This window comes from Echinops telfairi, unplaced genomic scaffold (genome assembly GCF_000313985.2).
Source record: "Echinops telfairi isolate 266 unplaced genomic scaffold, ASM31398v2 ScPeMD7_7401;HRSCAF=8416, whole genome shotgun sequence".
NCBI classification, from domain to species: Eukaryota; Metazoa; Chordata; class Mammalia; order Afrosoricida; family Tenrecidae; genus Echinops; species Echinops telfairi.
In genome coordinates, this window is record NW_022111301.1 from 10673202 (window position 1) to 10678438 (window position 5237).

Sequence of the window (5237 nt, forward strand, 5' to 3'; positions counted from 1 at the left end):
AGAATGAAGTACAAATGCGCTTTACACAATTGATGTGTGTATGGATTGTGATAAGAGTTGTATGAGCCCCTAATAAAATGTTAAAAAAAAGAGAATGTTAATAAAAATTAAAATTAAAAAAAAAGAAAAAGAAAAAAACAAAGCAAAACAACAACAACAAAAAAACTGTGTTTGCTCTTTAGGCAGTCCATAGTACTTTCGGTATTCTTTATCAACAACATAATTCAGCACGGATACTTTATTCATTTTCCTTATTGGACTCACATGCATGTCCTATTTTCACGTGCATATGAGGCCATGGAAAATACAATGGCTTGGGTCAGGCACACCTTAGTCCTTTAAGCAATATCTTTGCTTTTCAATATTTTAAAGAGGTCTTGTGAAGCTCTTTGACCCAAGGCAATGCATCATTTATATCTTGACTGCTACCTCCAGGAGCACTGGGTGTGGATCCAGGCAAAGTGAAATCCTTGCCAACTTTAATCTCTTCTTCATTTATCATGATGTTGTCTACTGGTCCAGTTGTGAAGATTTTGCTTTTATTTATACTGAATTGTAGTCTATATTGAAAGCTACAATCTTTGATCAGCAGATTCTTCAAGCCACTTTTCGCAAACAAGTTTTGTTATCTCCATATTGCAAATTGCTTATAAGCCTTCTTTCAGTCCTGATGTCTGATTCTTCTTCATATAATTCACATTATATGATTATTTTCTCAGCATACAGATTGAATAAATATGGTGAATGGATACAACCCTGTTGTTTATAACACTTTAAATAGCTATTTTTTTTTTTTTTGCACCTGCTTCACCGAATACAATATGCCATTTGATTTCTTGACTGGTGCTTCATAGGCATTGATTGTAAATCAAATAAAATTAAATCCTTTACTACTTTCATCTTTTATGTTTATCATGTTATTGCATATTCATCCAATTGACTTTTATTTTTTTGTTTTGATGTTGAGGTCTGATCCATATTAAAAGAATTGGATTTGATCTTAATCATTATTTATTTGATCTTCTTCAGTAAATATGTTAAATCATGTTCATTTTCAGCAAGCAAATTTTTGTTGTCTGGATATTAATAAATGTCAAATAGTTTTCCTCTAATCCTCACACTGTGTTATGTTTCATATAGTCCTTTTTCTTGGATTATTTTTCAGCAAACTTCAAATGATGTTTTCATAAATCCTATTATTACTGAAGAGGGTCAGTTCGAAACCAGAATTCTGTTTATGTGTGAGAATGTGGAGACTTTCTCTTACTTTGGACATGCCAAGAGGAGGGATGGTACAGTAGAGGGTCAGTAAAAAAGAGGAAGACCTTTAATGAGATGATTTGGCACAATATCTGCAAAAATGGCTCAACATGCCAATGAATGTAGGACAACATGATCTAATAATTTTTTTGTTTTGTTTTGTTTGTCTTGTGCAATAAGTAGAACAAACATATATTTAGTTGATGACCTTCTGGTCTTTTCTATTGTTATAGACAAGTTCATGTGGATTACTCATACTCTCTTCATTTTACCTGGTGTTGTGTTTCTTCCTGTGGGTTGTTGCGTTTCCCATTTGGTTTGTGCATTATGGCTGTGACAAATGACCAGAATGCACTGACATAAAACCCACACATGTACCATCTGACAATTCTGGAATTAAGGAGCACTTCAATCAGTGGGTCAGAAAAACTACATTCTTTCCAGAATGTAGCTTTTTTAAAGCTGCATTATTTCTAGAATGTAGAAGCTTTTCTAAAGAAACATCTGTTCCTTGTTCACTTTAAAGGTTATCTTCAGTTTTTTGGCCTAAAGCTATATCCTCCATCTTTGACACCAGTGACAAAAATATCTTGGAAAAATAACCTTTTAAAAAAATAACCCTTAGCCTGTATTTCTGTAATGATATTCCCTTTTCTGATTCTGAGCCTCCTTTTAAAAATATGGAGATTCCATTGGGCCTCCCTGAGTTATTTCTTCATCTCAATTATTCAAATTTAACCATATAGACCATGTAACATTTGCAAACAAGGTGCTATAATCGCAGGTCAGAATATTTGTGAAAGGCATCATTTGGTCTACCATTGCCTATATAAGCTACATGGCTATCTTATTAATAACAATGAGTTATTAATAAACAGTGAAAACTTTTGGGAGAATAGTCTTACTAGTGTATTTGTATTAGTGTATTTGTATTAGTGTATTTAAAATTGGGAGAAGTTATTTATAACGTATTAGTGTATTTGTATTAGCATAGTATTTGAAATTGTTTTGTCCTTTACATGCAACCGAGATTCTTGTTTTATGGAACACTGAAAACGACAGAAATTGAAATAGATGGTAGAATAAAAATCTGAAGAAAAGTGAGAAAAATATTAAAATCACCATTATTCTCACCTTTCAGTTCAAAAGTTATCTTATAGGGGAATACTCACCAAATTCCCACAGTCAATTCTTAGTCATAACAATGTTACATAGAACTTCTAAAACATTAAATCTTTTTTTTCGCCCTTTGAGAAAGTAGTAAGGGTTTTTATTGACAAAACAGAGATAAAAGCATAACATAAGACACAAATAAATTAATTGTTCTGGTAATTTTAGACTCCAGTCTCTCTATGGAAAGGTCAGCTAGCTTCTTACATAGGCGGTATCCAAATCAAAATCATCAGTGATCTGAGAGTGAACTCAAGACAGGGACTGGACATGGATAGAGGAGAGCAGGAAAAAGCCAGCTACCCTATGTCCTTTCCTCGGTAGGTTATGTATGTGGACAAATGTATAAGGTGCACTTTGATGAGAAACCCTTGCTTTGAAAAATATTACTTTCCTTGGTGCCCTCAGGGGGGGCCAAGAAAGACAGTTCCCAGCCCTGGGCTGAACAAGGAAATAAAAAAGGTGATGGCAATTTCACCTGACCCTCAAGCTCAGCTGTCACCTAGCTGTCGTTACCATCATCCACACATCAAAAGACATTAATGTCCAAATTAAAGCAATACACAAAAATGTCTCCCTTACTAAGTTTGTGACCACACTGGCATTAAATTAAAGTGCACCCAAGGGTTTGGAAGATGAGTGCTTGCTCTGTGGGACACACTGAGAAGAGGAGCATGCCTCCAGCAGCATTGACCCCAGGGGGACGAGGGGGAGAACTGGCTAGGAAGTGCTCTATTAGTCTATCAAGAAGGCAAGGAAAGGCCACTTTAAGCCAGGTCTGGCTGTTCGTTGTATCCAGATCTCAAAACCGGTCTCTGTCCTCCTAAACAACCAAGTCAGCACAGAGTACCAGCCCAGTGTCCACACTTCAGAAGGGCCCAATGGTTGGAACTGGTCAGGGAGTACGTCCACTCCATCATTTGTCAACACTTGCCTTGAAAGTGATCAAGAAGTCAAGAAGCCTGCGTTTGGAAACTGCAGAAACATTTCCAAAGGAAGTCATGATCAAAGTTCTTGTCTAGAGGACATGGTACAAAAATAGGGCAGGACTTATCCCATACAGCACAGCTGAGATGATTTAGTCTCTGTTCAAGCAGTAGAAAATGACTTCTTCCACAAAATAAGGTCAAGCTTTTCACTATGGTTTCTCCAAAGCTAACAATATCTCTAGCTCTAACATGCTTTTAAAAAAATAGACCTTTTCTATGTCAGAGCCAAGGTAAAGGAGACCTTGGTGACTGGATTAAGAGTTCCTAGAACAGACAGAACTCTTGAACCCAGTGGAGGTGAACACATTCAAGTCATGAAGTTTGATGTTATAAGTTTGGGGTGCTTACTTCTTCCTGTCTGCCTGGGTTGGCCTGAAGGCCTGTAGTGTGGTGGCCTGTAGTCAGATCAGTTACATTGAAGAGGGCTTCTGGCCTCAGGAGGTCTGGGTGGCAAAACCTCCCAATCAGACTTCTGGAGGAGTCTTGTCCCAAAGAAGCTCCATTTATCCAGTAGGTTCCTGTCCTATCCCCACTTCTGGGACCCATGATGCTAAAATTTGGGTTGGCAAAGTTTGTGGGAGGGCCAGAAGTGCACTGGTCCCTGGATTTCTGCTTGGGGCAGAGGGCGGGCTCCTGCTAAGGGTACACTGGGCAGACAGACGCAGGCTGTTTCTCTTCCTGTGTCTTCCCTTGACTCTGAAGCTGTAGTTTGTGGAACACTTCTTGCCTCTCCTCAGTGGTGAGAGCTGTGTGGGGTAGGTAGCCAACATCTCTCAGCCTTGCCTGTTGTTCGAAGCACTGAATGCTCTCCTGGGTCTGTTTTGTGATCACAGAATTGATGATGATGTAGGTGGATTTAGCTTTCACCACAGGGATCTTGTCTGTGCTGTCAGTGGCTGATGACCCAGTCATGGCAGGCATTACTGGCCTTTCCTTTCTCCGCCTTGGCGCAGTGCTGATGCCTGTGCTCTGAAATCACTGGCTTCCAGGGAGTGCTGCCTATGTCTGAAGGATGATGAGTCATGGGTTTAGGGTCTTCGAGGGCATTGGCAAAGCCGAATGCCTGATGGTACAGCCCAATGGGCCGGGACATCTTGCCCCAAGGCCCACTAGGCTCAAGAGCAGGCAGTTCTGGGTGTCTCAAAGCCATTGAAAACACTGGGATCCAAATGCTTCTTCTTTATATAGTTTTAGAGCTCACTTCCTGCCACCCCCAATGAAATGATGTGACAATTATGCTGGCAGGCAGATGTCAATGAGGCGCAGAGTTCAGCTGCTGTATGCTAGAAAAGCTTTCCAGGAAGAGTCTACCCAGCGCTTCTAATAACAGCAAACAACAAGCATTTGCAGTGCCCTTCAGACTTTGTGCAGTCACACCTGATGCTCCACTGCTGCAGCAAATGTCACCACGGAGGGGCGCCCGGTAGTCCAAGCTCCAGCAAGACAGAGGTTCAGACCACTCACTTCTCCCACAGGCTGGACCCAAGACACAATGTGGATGGTCAGAGTCAGCAACACGAACTAAGGTCTAAGCTGCAGACCAACGGAACTGGTTTGTGGGCAGCTGCCGGAGGCCTTTGCAATCAAACATTCAACCCTCACAGGAGCGGACAGCTTCGTCTTTCTCCTGGGAAGCTGCTGGTGGGTTTGGAACCACTGAAATTGCTGGTTAGCAGCCCAATGCTTAACTCATGATACTGCAAAAGCTTCTCTTATCACAATCCATACATATATCCATTGTGTCAAGTACATTTGTACATATGTTGCCATTATCATTCTTAAAACATTTTCTTTGTACTTGAGCCCTTGGCATCAACT

General features: G+C 40.1%; 1 pseudogene; it reads right to left on the reverse strand.

The window, feature by feature from the left end:
- Nucleotides 1-3829: 3829 nt before the first annotated feature.
- LOC101645754 lies at nucleotides 3830-4569 on the reverse strand (annotated as a pseudogene).
- Between the last annotated feature and the right edge of the window lie 668 nt (nucleotides 4570-5237).